Here is a 19,306-nt window from a genome sequence, read left to right as displayed (position 1 = left end):
GTGTGATCGGATGTCCGCTGTCTTACGGCCCAAAATGGCACAGGTTTGCTTTGCAGTTTTCTTGTAGCAGCTTTTGCAGGCAGTTTTTTGGCAATCGCTTGGGGTCCCGGGTCCAGGACCACCGCTTCGTCTTATGTACTGCTCACTCCCCTGCATCATGTTTTTTTTAAAAAAACAGACCGAGGAGGAGATGGGTGCTGCACACTCTGAAACGAAACGCTGGAATTATTACCATAGTCTAGACCCAACAACCCACACACAAGCTCTGTTACATTTGACCGAATGCTTTTGGTGTTAAATGAATTGACCCAAGACCGAACAGTAAACTGGGTTGGGTTGCAAAACCCAAAAAGACATTAGCTGGGTTGAGTGGGTTATGTTTTGGGTCAACCAATAGTGACCCACCTGCATCGCTAGTACGAGTAGTCTATACGAAAGCTCCATTTAAATACGGGGTTTTGGATTTGGCCAGGCGATTAAACTCTCGTGTGATCAGGGAATTGTTGCAGCTGAGGAGGCATGGGTCGCTTCGCTCGTCTGGTGCATGTGGCCTGTGGGCACCATCCGCTTTTTGCTTCAGACCAATAGAGCTAACTGTTCTGCTCGTCCTTCTCATAGTTGGCCATGTAGCCCGAGCCCGTCGGCCCGGCCCAAGGCCCATTTTTTTGGACCGGCCCAAGCATGGCCCAGCCCGGGCTGGCATGGCCCAGAGGAGCAGGCCGTGCCTAGGCCTTACCCCAGGCACGTGGGCCGGCACGGCACGGCCTGCTACAGAGCCGGCGGCCCGACCTACCGCCTCTCCCTCCTCCTCATATGGCCCCGCGCAGCGCAGCCCCACGCCCCCACACAGCCATCGCCCATCCCCGCTCCGCTCTCCCTCTCCCTCTCGGCCTCTCTGCTCTCCCTCATAACCGAGCTCAGGGCGCCCCTCTCCCTCCCTCTCGTGCGGCCCCTGCAGCGGCGCTCTCGCGAGGAGGCGGCGGGATCCGGCGCTTCCTTACAGCGGTGATGCTCCCCTGCAAGCGGCCGGCGAGATCCGGCCTGAGGAGGTGGCGGCACGGAGCAGGGCGGCTCTCCTCCGGCGCGGACGTCTCCGGGCAGGGGCGGCGCGGATCCAGCGCGGGACGGCGCAGATCTCCTCCTCCGTGGCGGTTCCGCTCCCCGCGTCCTCCCTCCCTCCCTTCTTCGGCGGATCCAGTGAACAGCGGCGACGGATCTGACACCGGTGCAACGGATCTGGCGAGTGGCGAGCGCGCTGGCCTCCTCAGGATCCGGCGTCGATCTCCTAGGGCGGCGAGCGGCGTCGACCCCCTACACCTCTCGAGCAACGTCGCCCTTCCCCTCTCTCTCTCTCTCTCGACAGCCACTGGGCCTCGGGCTGGCACGGCCTGTGAAATTGGCCGTGCTTCTCGGGTCGGCCCAGCACGAAAATCGGCCCATAGTGCCGTCCCTGGGCTAGAGGCCAGGCCCGTGGCCTTGTGAGGCACGGCCCGGGAGGCACGTTGTGCTGTGCCGGCCTGACCCTCATCGGGCCATGCCATGCAGGGCCGGGCCGGCCCGTTGGCCATCTATAGTCCTTCTGGCTGCATTATTGAATGAGCATGGTATGCGGGTTGATGAGTTGCCAATGCAATGTCCTGCAGAAGGAAAGCTTTCCTCAGACGTATTATTCGCCCTATTCGTTTGGGCTTGTTTGGCTGATAAGCCATGGCTGAAAGTACTGTTGACTGATTTGGTGTGAGAGAAAAATACTGTTCGTTGGCTGAAAAAGTACGGCTTATAAGCCAAACAAGCCTAAACGAACAGGGCGATTGTGGGTACCTAGTGGAAAAGAACAACTACTGTTGCGGACTGTACTTGGGAAGGGTTTTTGGGGGCGACAAGCGCCCCCCGTCGCTGCTCCGCCTCCGCTAAGCCCGCGAGCGCCCTGCTGGAGCCATGGCCACCGCCACCGCGTCCTGTTGCGGCAGGACGGCCGCACGCCGCCCACCAGCCGGCCGCGCGCTGCCCAAGGCCGGCCGTGCGCCGCTCCCCACTCCCCAGCCATGCTCTGCTCTGATTTGACCCGTAGGAAGAAGATGAAGATAGAGGGGATGAAGTGCTGATGCATGGGACCCACATGGAAGTGAAATAGAGACGAAGGTGGAGCTGTCCCAAACACCTTCAGCTCTGCTAGCTCCACTAATGGAGCTGCTCCACGGTGGATCCAGCTGAATCTCAGATCTAGATCCACTTTTTGGCTTGGTGGAGTTGTCCCTAATAGGCCCTTAGTGGGCGGACAACTACCGCACCCGGGGCAGACAACTACCAATATATATATATATATTTAGTAAAAGTGGTTTATCGGAAAACGAAAATGACAATTGCTACCTCCGTCCTAGAAAGAATGCAACTATATGTTACGTGCCACGTAAAGTGGTTCATGTTTGACCAAGTTTCTAGTAAATAGTAGTATTTATATTTATAACTCTAAATTAATTTATTATGAAAATATAATTCATAATTAATATAATAATATTTATTTGATATTATAAATATTTATACTTTTTTTATCTATAATTAGTCAAAGCTGGTATACTAGGGGGTGTTTGGAACTGTTCCGCTCCACATTTTTCAGCTCCACTCCATGTTTTTTAGCCAAACGGTTTCAACTCCATACACTCTGCTCCAGGAAAAGGGTGGAGTTGTGAGAGCACCTAAAGAGGTGCTCCACAAACTCCAGTTTTTTTGTAGAGCTGCTCTACGGTGAAATTTATGGAGCAGAGTTCAGAGGCGGATGTAGTGTAGGTGCATGGGGGTACAGCCGTACCCCAAAATTCTGGTCAAAATATTAAGTATTATATCTATAAAATATTATATATCTTGAACACTTTGTCAAATAACAATATCTCGAGTTCAAATGCTCATTCAAGAGGGAAACAACCCGTAGCATACTAGCACTCTTTCTTCTAAAGCCCGGAAGCCTAAAATGAACCAATGCACACATAGCACAAGTACAGGATAAAAAACATAGAACGAGTTGTGAATGATAAATATGTAAAGTTGACTCTTTTTCCTTCCAAACCATCGTTATAGTTTTTTTTAAAAGTTTGAATCTTGATCTTGTTTAATTATTTTTATTGTTTTAGAACGGTCAAGGCATCAAGACGCTGGCAATGACTATCTTTGTATGATTGATGAATTGTATCCTTAAATCCATATACCTAATTATTTTATCGTCATCCGTCCGTCATATTATATCATTAGCGAATTGCATAGCTTAGATCCGTACCCCATATATGAAATCCTGGATCCACTACTGGCAGAGCTCGTGGAGCAGTCCTAAACAGTCCCTAACATGTGATACTGCTCCAGAATTGCATTATTTTAGAGACACAAAGAGTACAATACAAAACACACCGGATTGTTGGGAAAGAAGTTGTTTCGGAGGAGTCGTCGGAGTAGGGATGAGTAGATCACTCACGGGAAAAGCCAAACGGTGTTCAGAAAAGCCAGAGAATCATGACTCACGAGACGGCAGGCACGTTTCTTATCCTCAACCTCACCATCTCCATTCTTGTCCACCCGTCGTTTGCATCGGACAACAGGATGCCACTTTCCCCGCAAGAAGAACCAGCCAGAGCCCTCCAGCCACTCCCACCGTACCATCGTCTCCCTCCTAACATCACAGATCGACCTCTCCTGCTCCTGCGCCGAGGTCGGCCTCTCCTGCTCTCCATTTCTTCCAGGCGTGAGCTCTAGCTGCGGGTGGTTTTCCTGTGCTCGCGGCCCGCGAGCACAGCTCTGGGCCTGGATGGGATTCCTCCTTGCTGAGGCCCTGTTCATCTGTGGGTGTGTGATGTCCTATCTAGGGGAGATGCATTGCTGCCTTATCTGCCGTTGGTTTCTCAATTGAACAGCTCACAACAGAACTGACAAGCATGGTTGGAGGATAGATTCGTTCAGCTGTCATGGTGTTTCTCGAGTTCAGGCAGGGTGTTCCATTTGTACAGCTGTGGTGTTTGGACAGTCTACCTCTTCAGTTCACTGCTGTTTCTGTTGTGACTTTTTTCAGGTTTCACGTTCTTGTCAATCGTGTTCTTCTATTCTACTAGGATTACTGTTATTATTTATGTGATAAAGATACATCTGAACAATGCACCTAGCTATAGTATGTGTGTTAGATATATATCTATGTTCTTGGTGTTAGAAATCAAGCCCATTCGCTTGTACTACGGATGTACCTGAATCTTCCATGTACCTACCTCATAAGATGAAGTTAATCTTTAACAGTCCAAACTCATTCGCTGTTTTCATTACTGAGCTAAAAGTTTGTTGTTGGGTGACTGGTGTCAGGTGTGTGGTTGCTGACCGGTTACTTGAGCTATAAATGAAATATTTGCCGAATCTGTTGATATTTGTCATGGACTAGCTGTTAAGTTAATCAAATTTGACTATTTGAGAGTGATGGTTGTCATGAATGGGGAATATTCAAGCTCAGCAAACCAGATTACTTGTCTATTTACATTGGGCATGGATCTCTACCCAGACTATCCCACGGGACAAAGCCACCTGAATTCTCTTTTCGTGTGCTGGTCTATTTGTTTCTCTCTGTAAATGTCATTGTTTTTCTGCTTTTCCTTTTTCTCGACCATACCACGAGGTATGTTTTTCATTAGAGTTAAATACACTGACGGCCCTTGAACTTGTAGCTCTATGTCAATTAGGTCCACAAACTCTTAAAACCCAAATCTAGACCCCTAAACTTGTTAAGTCGTGCACCGCAAGCCCATACCCTTTGATAGGATGCTGACTTGGATAATTTTTTACAAAAACCACCCTGCCACAGTCATCTTCTACGTTCGTCATCAGCGCGGAGGCCGCAATGGCAGCGTTGGTGTACAGCAGCGACATGCTGAAGCTGGCCATGCTCGTGGGCAGCTCTGTGTAGAAGAAGTCGATCTCCACGATGACGCCGAACGCCTCGGCGAGCCCCACAAGCGCAAACTGCGGCACTAGCCATAACACCGAGACGGTGACCCCGCACAGTGCCAGCCGCTGCCGCACCCCCCCACCGACACGCTGCTTCATGGTGAGCCCGCTCGAGCCGAGGCGTCGGTCCATAGTATCGGCCTGCTTCACGGCGCGACTTCCCGTGAAGCTGCTCCAACTGGTCCATCTGGTTCATCTCCAGGATGCGGATCGCCGACTTGAGCTGCTCCACCTGGTGCACCGTGCATAGCCTCTTCCCGTGGTGGCCGTGCTGCTCGGACGCCGCCGCGTCCGAGCCATTGCAGGGCGCGTCTGTCTGTAACACCCCTGGTGTTACGAGCTTGTTTAGCACCGCGATTTAGGTCCAAGACAAATTTTCGAAATGAGTTCTCAGAATTTTTTATTTAAAATATACTTGAGGCGATAAGCGAATCCTGTGGGACTCAGTTTTGTGGACTCGAATAAACGCCCAAGTAAATTACTCAGTGCGTAAAGAGATTTAGGAATGTCGAACAACGATGCTAGCGAACGGTTTGTTCTGTTAGATCAAGCATGAAAAACAACTTTTATAAATAAAATAAAATCCGTTAATAAATAGAACGATATATATATATATATATATATATATATATATATATATATATATATATATATATATATATATATATATATATATACTCACGGGTTTATTTTGATAAGCACGAACTGACGAGAGAGAGAGCACAACAGCTTCGTTTATTTTTTCTGGCGTCCAGCGTACTGGTCGCATGGCAATTATTCACCGTCTCGTTCTCGTCGTGGCTCTGCACCCCGGTATGTCTGTTTACCTGTGTCCCTGTCTTCTCTCCATCGTTTGCGTCGTGTCTGAATTTTTTAATTGGAGCACGGGCTCTATCGTGTCCACGTCCCCACTAATCGCCACCGTCCATCTGCCCTCTTCGTCGCATCATCCCTGCCTGCTTTGCTTGAGTTACTGCCGAGCCTCGCGCCGCTCCCCTTCCTCTATTTTTCTACGGCATCGGTCTTGTCCTTGCCTGCCTTGCTTGTCTCTGCAGCCTCGGTCTTGTCCGTGCCAACCGACGTGTCCTGCCGGCCACGCTGTCTCACGTCGCGCCATGACAAGTTAGGCCGAGTCAGTCCTGCCTCTCCATCCCTCTCTGCTTCCTCTAACCGCCAAGGTCGACGCTGCTGTTCGAGCGTCCTGCAGTTTCCTCAGCGCTGCCCTCCTCTTCCTCTTCGTGAGGGCGCGCGAAGCTCCTTGGTCCTGTGCTGGAAGTAGCAGTCCCAGCTCCTGCTCATCCTCCCCGCTGACCCGCGCCTCCCACCCGCAGCAGCCCCAGTGCCCCATCGTCGGCGTGACCCTTCGCTGGGCCGTCATGGCTGGTCCCTTTTCCCCTCCTCGCGCACGCAGGCGCACCCGTGCAACTGGCGCCCCTCCTCTTCCCTCCGTGCCGCGCCCACGCCAGGGCCGTCCGCGCCGGTGCTGGCTTTTCCCGTGCGCGTGCCCCCGGCCCTGCGCTGGGCCTGTTGCTCCTCGGCCCGTTCACCGGAGCCGCGCGTAGCTTCGCCTGCCAAGCCCACGCCCGACTTCCTTCCCCGCTCCTCGCCACTGTAGAGCATCCGGACAGACCGCGACCAGTCGCTGTCCCGCAGCGCGCTGCGCATCCTTTCTCTGTTTCACCTCCGTCCGCCGTGTCGTGCCGCAACACCTTGCCGACCTCCCGCGCAGTCTGCGCCGGAGCCGTCGTGCCCGGCACGCCCGCAGCCACCTCACCCTGGAGCGCCACCACTCTCCTTCCTCTCACCGGGTCTGCGCGCGGCTCTACACCTCTGTGCTGCTCCTCCAGAGCCATCGCGCCTGTGGCCCACTGCTCCGGGCGGCCTCCGGCAGCTCCTGCGGCCGCTCACATCATTGGTTCCCTTCCCCTCGCGCATGCGCGCCTGTGCCTGCGGTGCCCCGCCGCACCGTGCCCCCGATCCCGCGCTGGACCCGTGGCTCCTCGGCGCCCGTGCCGCAGCACCCGGCTGCACTGCGGTCCTCGCTACCCCTATGCACCGCCTCCATCGCCGCCGTGCCTTCCCTGGCCCCACAGCACCATTGCTGCTGCCGCCGACTGGTGGCTCTGCTCAGTGCTCTGCTTTGAGAAGGTGAGAAGGTGAGATAGAGCGAATACGAACTAATACAGGGTTCTTAGTGCGAAATACGTGACTCATGTTAATAGTATTGACTAGTGTCTAGAGTATTGCGGGGTAACTTTAAGATAGTCCAGGGGCCATTTCGCAAATTTGCTGTCGCCGCTGCCTCCTGGGCCGCGCACGCGCCTGTGGGCCGTGTCGCACTGGGCCGCTCGCGCCCGTCCCCGCGATGGGCCGCGCGCGCCCCTGCTTAGGCCTCTGGCTGTGCTCGCCCGCGCGCTGGACCGGCCGTGCGCCGCTTCCACGACTAGGCCACGCGCGCCAGCACGCGCCTATGGGCCGAGCTAGGCCGTTCCGGCCTATATCTGTTGTGTTGTTTTTCATTATTTTGTTAAATCGGTGCTCTTCGAAAATTGAAAATAAAGTGTAGAAAAATCATAAAAATGCGAAACCAATTTTGTTAGTCTCATAAAATCATGATCTACCTGTTAGTATATTTTATTTATATAGTTTGATAATATTCTTGGAAGCTATATAATTAACTTAGGGTACTTAATATTGTAAAAAGATAACTTGTACGAATTGTTGTGATAAATTGGTAAAAAGATAACCGTGAGTATGAGGAGCATGGCACTGAGCGGTGTGAGGTTACCGTTTACATTGGGAAGAGTGAAGAGTTCCCCGACCTCACTAAGGCCTGGAGTGTGACCGCAACCAGGTTTAGCTTCATCGACACCTACCAGGTTATGGCCCACAAAGTCTTGCGGTACCTCTGCCAGATCTATGAGGAGCCCATTGCCCATACCCCCATGAGGTTCTTTCCACCTTTGGACAAGAACTGACGGGCATGGAGGGCTCGCATGGAGGCTTTGCAAGGGCGAGATGCATAAGAAGATAGTCCTACCGTGGTGCACTTGACCACATACTTGCTTGCTCTGGATGAGCAGTATGACCGGCAAGCCTTGAAACTGAGGATCTGTCTCCGGTGGGCCGAGGATGCCAAGATCTTCACCCAGATGCTCCAGGTGTAGCTCATCGAAGCGCATGCTAGTGCTGTAGCTGCTGAGAGCCAAGAGACTGCCATGTTAGAAGATCTGAAGGAGGCTGAAGATCGACATGTCCATCAGATGCGTGAGGCCTATCTTGTCACCAGGACCAAGCGAAGGACGCTGGCTGCTGAAAGGCAGGATGCCCTGATCTTGGAAGGGATCCCTATCCACCCACCAGAAAGAAGGAGAACCGGTGTAGTAGTGCCATCAGCACCTCCACCCTCGAAAGTGTCAGAAGTCGAGCCTTTGGTTCCTCTCACTCAGCCATTGCCACGAGAAGAGGTAGATCCATAGCCTAGGTGGTAGAAGAATCCGCCAAGCCCAAGAATGAAGATGCGTGGTCTAGATGTAGATTAGTTGCCTTGGGATGTTGTACTCGTAGTAGTAGTGCTGTTTGTCGTTGTCCCCCGGTATTGTACTCTTGCCGTTGTTGTCATCCGTAGCTATTGAGATCGTCCGACCGTAGGTGAATGATGTACCGGGAATGGGAGACTGGATGCCTATATGATGTACCTGTATGAGACCGTTGAAATATGCATTTTATTTATTTCATTGTGTGATTGTGTACATCTGCCTTTAGGTCTCAGTAGACGTGCTTAAAGTTTTCATGGTGATATTAAGTGGGATACAAGAGAAGTTGCCATTAAGATATCAGCAAACCAGTCGTGATTGGAGAACATTGGATGCTGTATCGACTAATTGTGGATGTCCTAGTAGAACACTTGAATCTCTTTAAAACAAATCCGCTGTTGGATTTGAATTCCTTGTCCCTTGTTGTGAAGGGAACCTTTGTTGTTTGAATTTTCCCTTGCAATACTCCTCTTATTCTGTGGTCTATGACCCCACCGCCTTCATGGCGTGTAAGTTGGTAATAGTTGCCAGGTTAAAAGCTTATGGTGCCATGACGAAACTAAGGGCTCCCTATGGAACAGCTGCCACATGGTGATGCTTGTCGCAGAACCGACCAATTTATAAGAATATAAGTACAATGGCAATCCGCAAGCGGTCGCACTGTCATACTTGAACCCATATAAACCCGGTAGTCCGTCGAGTACCACGACGGGTCTCGATAAACGATTTACAACAACCAAGATCGTATAGGATTCAACATACATGCCACATATTACATAAAGTTCACAGATACTTTTCATCATCAGAGTACGAATAAAAGTTATTACAAACCGAGTTTGATAAATAAAGCGGAAGCAAATAAGTTCAAAGATAAAGTTTCCAACATAGTTTGATACAGTGCCAAGCCAGATCACGGTCCACAAAAGCAAGGATAGGAGTTACTAAAGAAGCCTGCCCAAGGCTTACTCCTCATCCACAGCGGGATAGAAGCAACTCTTGCAATAACCATGATACACAGTGCCATCTGCAACAATGGGAAAATAAATCCTGAGTACGAGAAGGTACTCAGCTAGACTTACCCATCATGAACCAGAAATAAAATGACTCCAAGGATTATGCAAGGCTGTATAAGTGGACATAACTTGACAACATTTTTGCGTAAAAGCAATTAAATCATGGTACAGTTATAAATTCATTGCCAAGTTAATTATAACTATTCATTTCTAGGTTAGCAACTACCCTATGCCAAACATGTGGTATATCATTTAGAAGCATACAATAGTAACCATAGCAGGTATTGAAATTCCCTTTTTATCCGAACCATCATGTTTCATAACACAGTTGCTATGATGTTGGGACTAGCCAAGTTTCTCACTATCCGGGAGAGACGGCGATTCGAATCGATTTCAACCAGCTGGGAATTTATTCCTAACACAAACCCAGATCTACCAGCCACGATAGTCTTAGGTCACCTTTGGTACAACTCTGGTACACATTTCATGGGTTCGTACCGTGCCGCACAATCTGGAACACCAGATGCCAGGATGCTCAGGCCAAGCCTGCCCTTGGGCTCAGTCTGATCGTTCCCCGGAAGGAGCGCACAACAGAACGATTCTCGGCCTGAGTTTAATTACTCGGCTTCGCGGTCAGAACGAGTTATCCGGCCAGCTAAGTGAGAGGCATGCGTTCAATCTTGTCAGAAGCGCCAACAATGGTACGGTCCTTAATCGACACAGACGGGGATAAATCCACACCCAAGACCTCCATGTCTTGTTGCTTCTCTATCTACTTCCCGTCCGGTCTCGATTTACTTTTACCACATGGTTCTGTTCCACGATAGCAGATATAGCCAACCGTGCTCCGGTATCCACCTATATCTCGCAGGTGACAGGACATCACCCGACTTCTACCGGTCTAAGCATGGCTAAGCATATATATTCGATCCTGGACCTATACCGGTTAAAGGTGTAATATCTGGACAAGGAATGTACATGCATCAAGTGGTTTCATTCAACTCTTATAACCTAATGAATCAATCATAAATACGTAGTAAACATTTGTAAATTACTGGGAGACTTATAATGCTCCGGGGCTTGCCTCGCAGAAAGGAAGTAGGGCGATGGTCAGGACACTCCGGAAGCTCTTCAGGGTTCTGCTCCACGCCTTCGGGAGCTGTGGCTTGCGGATCCTCCTGCTGGTTCCCTTCCTCTGCTTCTTCGAATTCCAGCAACGTGATCTCTTCCTCCGATCCTAGATGCATGAGTATGGCATAAGTATTACGAATGCATATATGTGAACAAGTGCATCATGTTGATTGAGTAGGTGCATATCTCTTCTCTATTATTACTTAACTACTTCTACAATGCATCGACTATGCCACAAACAGTAGCTACTTGTTTCACTCATAACTAGAGTTCTACTAATCCAAAAATGGTGATCCTAGACTTTCTGGAAAGCTTATCAAATTCTCTACAACTTTGTTATTAACCATTTTTACAGTACACATCAGTTTCAACATGCAACTCATCACACTCTAGAATCAGTCCGGAAACTATTTAATATGCAATATAAAGTAATAATACTTCTACTTCATGTAATCATTCAAAATTTGACAACATAGAATCTACCAACAGTTTAAGCATACCAAATACTTTTAAGATAATATAATGGTGAAGCCCAAACTTTTTATTTAATTGCCTTTATTATTTTATTTAGATATCTAGGTTAAATAATAAACATATACCAGATGTACTTAATAAATTCTCAAAAATTTACAGTGCCTTACTAATGCTATAAAAGGACTACTATAAAAATTTCATGTCATTTTACTAAGTAGAACATTCTATACAAAAATGATAAGGCAGCAAGGCTTGAAATAGCATAAATGGAAAATCCTATTGAAAAGTGTCAAGCAACAGATTTCCTATTTTTCTTAACATACATATGGTACTAGGATCACCTCCAACAAATTTCATGAATTTTGGACTCATAAATAATTTATAAAAATTCATGCAAGGATTGACTAGCCATAAAAGAAAAATCTATAACTATAAATCTACCCATGCACTGGTCTTCAAATTTTTACCAAAGTTCGTATATGCTAAGACTAGCTTACCACAAAAATTTCATAATTTTTGGAGCATAGGAACTCTAGATATAAAATAAACAAATTTGAATGCATTCAAAAGCACATTTGAAATCCCTATTTAAATCTCCAAAAATTTCTACTGTAGATGTTAAAAACATATTTTTACTAAATACTACACTTCCTAAGGAACACTACAAAATTTATTTCACAAATTTAGGAGCTACCAAACTGAAGATACAAAATTCACAAAACAAATCAAAATCTGGAATATTTGAACTAGCCCTCAACACTGCTGTCGCTGACCGGTGGGACCCGGTGGTCAGGGGACCCCACATGTCATTGACTCGAAGCAGAGCAGCAGCGCTGCTGGGCACTACGCGGCTGCGGCTCGTCGACGGCGAGCTTCGCGACGGTGAGGTCTTCACGACACAATCTACTGAGCAGCGCGCGACGAACGACCTAGGTGGTGGCGGGTGAGGGTGGGTGAAGCATGCTCGTCATCGGTGATGGTGGCACGGCGGCGCTGCTTAATGCTGTGCCGGCCATCTCCGGCCATGGGAAAGCTAGGCGAGGCGCACAACGGTACCACGGTGACTTAGCGACTCTAATTCAACAACAAAAGCTCCAACGACGCATGGCTACGGCGCGGTGGCGCGAAGGTTAGAACGCGGCAGCGCGGCACGTTCCACGCCGGCGGGACCACCAATGGAGGTGACACCATAGCACCGGCTAATACACATCCTAACTAAATGCTAACGCTCAAAATCGAAAGGGAAGCGCGCGTGAGCCGAACAGTGGCGAGCTTGCCGTGGAGGCGGCCATGGCGGCCGAGGTTCCGGCGGGAGGGGAAAAAGGAAATACGCCCTCACCAAGGCGCAATAGAAGCAATCAACACGTCGTGGTGGTGGAGGGAGGCGCGGCGCAGTTATGGGCGAGATGGAGGCGGTTGTGGTGTGACGTAGCGCACGCGAGACGACGGCGGAACTGCTCGGCGCTGCGGGAGCTCGGCGGCTGCGCTGTGGGCGAAGGAGGAGCGAGAAAACGAAACTGAGGGCGCGAACGGCTCGGGCAAACGTTGGCGGGGTTAAGGCCGCGCCCAGGCGCGTCGTGGCCTGACCGGACAGAAAAATGGCGACGCGCGGCCATCGTCGCGGACACGCGGCGCGCAAGCTCTGCCGGTGGTCGGCCACCGAAGCCAACGTGCCGGATTTGATTCAGTTCGTCAGAAACGCGATGGCCGCCTGACAGCGCGAGTTGACGATGATTTTTCCGCTTAACCGTAGCTCTATCGTGCAACCGACCTTAACAACTTTTGTAGACCCATGTACCAGCTTCAATTGTAAATGATGATTTATGAATGCTTGATGCTCATGCTCATGTTATGCAAGTCAAGTTATGCAAGGCTAACACCCGAGGTGTTACAGCCCCTCCCCCTTATAAAAATCTCGTCCCGAGATTTGCAAGACCTACCATTCTTGGAAAAAGGCGGGATAAACTTCTCGCAGATAATCTTCTCTTTCCCACGTAGCATCTTGTTCACTATGATTGTTCCACACCACCTTATAGAACTTAATAATCTTACTCCTTGTCACTCTCTCCATCTCTTCTAACACTCGAATTGGTTTTTCTTCATAGGTCAAATCCGATTGAAGCTGCACGTTGGTGGGTGCAATCGCTTCTTCAGGTACTCGAAGACATTTCTTTAACTGAGAAACATGGAACACATCAAAGATTGCACTCATCTCTGGTGGAAGTTGTAACTTATATGCAACATTTCCTTTTTGTTCCAAAATTTTGTATAGCCCTACATATCTTGGTGAAAGCTTCTTTTTCATCCCAAATCTTTTCACACCTTTCATGGGTGATACTCTCAAGTATACGTAGGCACCCACTTCAAAAGTCAGTGGTCTTCTTCTTCTGTCGGCATAACTCTTCTATCTTGATTGAGCTGCCTTCATATGTTGTTGGATGATACGTACTTGCTCTTCGGCTTCATTGACAAAATCAATACCAAAGTATCTCCTTTCACCGGGCTCAATCCAATTCAATGGAGTTCTGCACTTTCTGCCATACAAGGCTTCAAATGGAGCCATTTTGATACTCGCTTAATAACTGTTGTTATAGGAGAATTCAGCTAAAGGTAACCATTTCTCCCATGAACCTTTTGAAGATATAACACAAGCTCTAAGTAAATCTTCTAGGATTTGGTTCACTCGCTCTGTCTGTCCCGAAGTTTGCGGATGATAAGCTGAACTTCTGATTAGCTTGGTTCCCAAAGCTTGGTGTAAGTGCTCCCAAAAACGAGCTATGAACTGTGGTCCTCTATCTGAGATTATGGTCCTGGGTACTCCATGCAATCTCATGATCTGGGAAACATATATCTCAGCGTATTTCCCAACTATATACCGCGTGTTCACGGGTATAAAGTGTGCTGACTTGGTGAGACGATCAATAATGACCCAGATTGAATCGTGACCTTGTGGCGTTGTTGGAAGGCCTGTGATAAAGTCCATGCTGATTTCCTCCCATTTCCATCCTGGAATAGGCAATGGCTGAAGTAATCCAGCAGTTTTCATATGGACGGCTTTCACTCTACTGTAGTTATCACACCTTGCAACATAGGCTGCGATCTCTTTCTTCATCTTAGTCCACCAAAAACGGGTTCTTAAATCTTGATACATTTTACTACTACCCGGATGGATAGACAATTTGGATGAGTGAGCTTCTTCTAAAATTTGATTCCTTAGCTCACGGTCTTTTGGTACCACTAGTCGGTCCTCAAACCATAATACACCTCTTTCGTCCAATCTAAAATGTTTGGTTTCTTGCTCTTGCATTTTTCTCTTGATGTGACTTATTCCTACATCTGTCTGCTGTAGCTCTATGATTTTACCCTCAAGTGAACAACTGATTGTGATATTGTGTAGTACAGCAGGATGTAACAAGTTGAATCCATCTTCCAATAATGCTTCCACAGTGTTGCAATGGGACTTCCGACTAAGTGCATCAGCTACTACATTTGCCTTCGCTAGCTGATCGAACAAGATGTCGATGCGGGGCAACGGATACTTGTTCTTGATGGTCACAGCATTGAGTGGTCTGTAATCTACACACATTCTCAGCGACTTATCCTTCTTTTTCACAAACAAAGCTGGACATCCCCACGGAGATGAGCTAGGTTGGATAAGATCTTTGTCCAATAGATCTTGCAATTGAACCTTAAGTTCTGCTAACTCATTGGGTGGCATTCTATAGGGCCTTCTGGATATGGGTGCGGTACCTGGCACTAATTCAATCTTAAATTCCACGTCCCTATCTAGTGGTAGACCTGGTAATTCTTCTGGGAATACATCCGGAAACTCACAAACCACGGGGATATCACATACTGTGGTGGTTTGGATAGCACAGGCTAAATGTTGGGGTTCGAAATCGCGAGAGAGTGGGACTAGAAAAGCATTCCCTCCCATGGGTTCTCTCAACATGATAGTACGGGTGCTGGTGTCAATAAGAGCACCATGATACTTCATCTAATTCATGCCTAAGATTACACTTATCGACAACCCCGGCAATATTATCAAATCTGTGGTATATTCCCTCCCTTGTATGGAGATGATTACATTTTTGACTATCTTTTTGGTAGCAACAGTCCCCCCTGCTGAACTTATGTTAAAACCCCCTTTGCTTACTTCAATTATTTCTTGATCATGTCTAGATGCAAATGCTTGACTCATAAATGAATGAGAAGCTCCCGAATCAAATAAAACAACAGCGGGATGCTTGTTGACGAGAAACATACCAGCCGTGACAACTTCTCCAGCGGGCACTTCCTCCACAGCGGTATAATGCACTTGTCCCTGACGTGCCTTGGCATTCACCTGCCTCTGATTGTTCTGATTTGGGTTGCCATTCCTCTTGGGGTGGGGGCACTCCTTGGACCAATGACCCAGTTGGTTGCAGTTGAAACAAGGTTGATTACTTCTGAATCCTGTGGAGCTGTCCTGATTGCCATTTCCTTTTGGTAAGGCAATAGTGAACGCCTTACGGAATGGTTTCTGTGGCCTATTATTCTGAGCTTTCGGGGGTGGAGGCCTAAACTTGGGTGCAGGTGGACGGAATTGTGGTCTAGCTGTGATAGGTGCTTTCGACTGGAAAGATCCGGATGCACCAGCCTCATATGCCCTCTTGCGACCTTTAGCAACTGCATGCATGTTGTTGTGGTTTTCTTGGGTCAAGGCATCACTAATAAACTCATTGTACGTGGCACATCGAGAATTTGCCATAGTCTTCATTAATTTGGTACCCAACCCTCGCTTGAAACTTTCTATCTTTTTCTCCTCGGTATCCATGAAACTTGGAGCATATCTTGACAAGTTGTTGAATGCGTGCATATATTCTGTGAGTGACTTGGTTCCTTGAGTGAGCCTCATAAATTCAGCTGCTTTCATGCGCATCAGGCCCGGGGGAATATGGTGTCCCCTAAAAGCCAGCTTGAATTGTTTCCAGGTCACTCTCGCATTAGCAGGTAGAGATGACAGGAAATGTGTCCACCAGATCCCTGCTGGTCCTTGCAATTGATGAGAAGCATACTCTGCCTTCAGATGCTCCGTGACCCTTAGCAGACGAAATTTCTGCTCGATGGTATTCAGCCACTCATCGGCCTATAGTGGTTCCTCAGCCACCTTGAAGATCGGAGGCTTCGTGTCCAGAAACTCCTTGAATGTACTGTGCTGATTTGGCTCGGCCCCTGGTTGCTGTGGGTGGCCACGAGCGGTGTTTTGCGCGATAAGGCGCAAGGCTTCTTCCATTGTCCTCTGGCTCCCCAGGAACTGGGTAAAGAATTCCTGAGCAGACGGTGGCGGTGGGGGTGGCAAATCATCCTGGTTGCCATCCTAGCTGCCACCAGCTCCAGCACGGGTGCGCGTCATCTGCGAAGTTGCAACAATAAGCGATTATTGGTTGGCGCCAAGAGATTGCAGATGAATTAGGTACTCATGCCAAACTGAAATTACTGGAGAAGATTCTCAAAAGCACAATAAAAATAGAGGCATAACAATTCATTCTCGCAACATGACATCTCCAATTTGACCACTTATCGTGCTCATAATGCATGCAAATTTAAAGCATGATTACCGACAAAGAACTAGAATTGCATTGACGTTCCTCCAAACGTGCGATTAACATTACATGATAGTCTGGTTACTAATGCCAACTTCGAACTACAGTTCCATTACATGAATAAAGGTGATACATTAGTCTTTCCACTAAGTGCTAAGCGATCTAATCCTCATCATGATCACTATCGAGGTCAGACGCAGAATCATCTCCTTCCTCAGGTTCTACTTCTTCTTCAGGCTCCACTTCTTCTTCTTCCTCGTACCCTTCTAGATCCATTTCTGCGGCTCCAGGTGGGACATAAGGGTGGAGCTGATTGTTCAGTAGATGAACCTCTTCATGCAGATTATCGTTGTATTCTTCCGCATTGGCCAGCTGCTGTCCTAGCTCAAACTGTCGAGCCCTCAGGACATCTTCCCTGGACCAAGCTGCATTCCGCTGGTGAGTTAACCGAGTCATTTCTTCAGTGAGCCTTTCAATCTCAGCATCGTGCTCCCTCTGAAGTTGACGTCGGTCCTCACGGGCATGACCAAGAGCACCAGACACATGTCTGAGGCTACCTTCAACTCCATCTAACACTCTCATCACTGCAAACATGGCGCTCATGGCAGGGTTATCGCTGTTCTGCCCTTCTACTGCACCAATCTCCAAAGATCTCCCTCTTGCCTGCTGCCATGAGTCAGTGGAGGGGTTACCTCTTGGAAAGACTCCAACCAAAGCGGCTGCCAGCTCTTGAGGAAAACGATCCATGATATCTCTTAGGATCCCAAAGGCTGCCCTGCCAGCTGCTTCTTCAGCAGTCCTGCCAGTTAACTCATAACACCAGCCTGTCCACTCAGAATCATTACCTCGGGGACGAACAACGGCCTCCACAGTAACTAAGAGACCTTCTCCCAACCGCTCATTCGCCCAGAAGTAGCGGGGTTCCATTCCATCAGGATAGCCTACATAGCTGAGCACTCTCCACAAGAGTGTAGGCATCCCAAACTCTCCAAGGAACGTGTGACGTTGATGGGTACGTGGAGCAAGTTGACGGCTAGGAGCTCTGCCTCCGGTGGACTTGCGAGCAGTCTGCTTGGTGCGTGCCATCTGCACCATTAACATGTACCCTTTGGTGAGACAATGCCAAAATGGATAAGAGTTACATAACCGAGTAAGAATTTTATAAGGGGAGGAACAATGTAGTTATGTGAATGGTAATTTAACATGATGCATGCTCGTTCCTTACGTCCTCACAAACTTAGAAAAAATTTGTTTCTAACGGTAGACACGGTGGCATACATACGTTCTCTCATAAATAGCGTAACTAGTCGAGCTACACGTTTCATTGTTAGTGTACCTGCATAAAATTTCATTTCAGCCCTAAACCCATAATGAAATATGCAGAATGTAATTGTAAATACTTTCATATATGTATACCCATACATATACTTCCGTATCAATCTACCCGACAATAATTTAAACCCACAATTAAATACGTACCATATACACATGCAAGCATGCATACATAGCCGTACCAAAGCTAACTCTTCCTGACCGCACGCTCACATCTTGCGGTCATACACTCATCTTACCTTGGCGTAGAGGCATTTGATCCATACATTACCACTCAAGTGAATGGCATCCATACTATAGCACGCCGTATGGACGACGAAGTAAAAACCCCCATGTTAGTACTTAAATAGCCACCTAATAGTCCTTAATTTGGGCATAAGGAAAGTGATCATTGGCACACTTTAGATTTCAAATACCTATTATATAACTATTAGTTGCTAGAGAAGGGTTTTTGGAAAACAACAACTTTTGTTTTAAATACACTTGTGACAAATAACGTTGAATCTTGCTCCGATACCAGCTGTCGTAGAACCGACCAATTTATAAGAATACAAGTACAATGGCAATCCGTAAGCGGTCGCACTGTCATACTTGAACCCATATAAACCCGGTAGTCCGTCGAGTACCATGACGGGTCTCGATAAACGATTTACAACAACCAAGATCGTACAGGATTCAACATACATGCCACATATTACATAAAGTTCACAGATACTTTTCATCATCAGAGTACGGATAAAAGTTATTACAAATCGAGTTTGATAAATAAAGCGGAAGCAAATAAGTTCGAAGATAAAGTTTCCAACATAGTTTGATACAGTGCCAAGCCAGATCACGGTCCACAAAAGCAAGGATAGGAGTTACTAAAGAAGCCTGCCCAAGGCTTACTCCTCATCCATAGCGGGATAGAAGCAACTCTTGCAATAACCATGATACACAGTGCCATCTGCAACAATGGGAAAATAAACCCTGAGTACGAGAAGGTACTCAGCTAGACTTACCCGTCATGAACCAGAAATAAAATGACTCCAAGGATTATGCAAGGCTGTATAAGTGGACATAACTTGACAACATTTTTGCGTAAAAGCAATTAAATCATGGTACAGTTATAAATTCATTGCCAAGTTAATTATAACTATTCATTTCTAGGTTAGCAACTACCCTGTGCCAAACATGTGGTATATCATTTAGAAGCATACAATAGTAACCATAGTAGGTATTGAAATTCCCTTTTTATCCGAACCATCATGTTTCATAACACAGT

At 47.8% G+C, this 19,306-nt stretch overlaps 1 non-coding gene across 1 annotated transcript; it reads left to right on the top strand.

Moving 5' to 3' along the window:
• Positions 1-4,445: 4,445 nt before the first annotated feature.
• Positions 4,446-4,552, top strand: LOC136490491 (small nucleolar RNA Z107/R87). Its single transcript, XR_010767769.1, has one exon. It is a non-coding gene; the product is annotated as a small nucleolar RNA Z107/R87 (small nucleolar RNA).
• The last annotated feature ends 14,754 nt before the right edge of the window (positions 4,553-19,306 follow it).

The sequence above is a fragment of the Miscanthus floridulus genome, chromosome 10 (assembly GCF_019320115.1).
Source record: "Miscanthus floridulus cultivar M001 chromosome 10, ASM1932011v1, whole genome shotgun sequence".
NCBI lineage: Eukaryota > Viridiplantae > Streptophyta > Magnoliopsida > Poales > Poaceae > Miscanthus > Miscanthus floridulus.
Note: the sequence above shows the minus strand (reverse complement) of the source record. Positions and strands in the feature narration are given on the sequence as shown.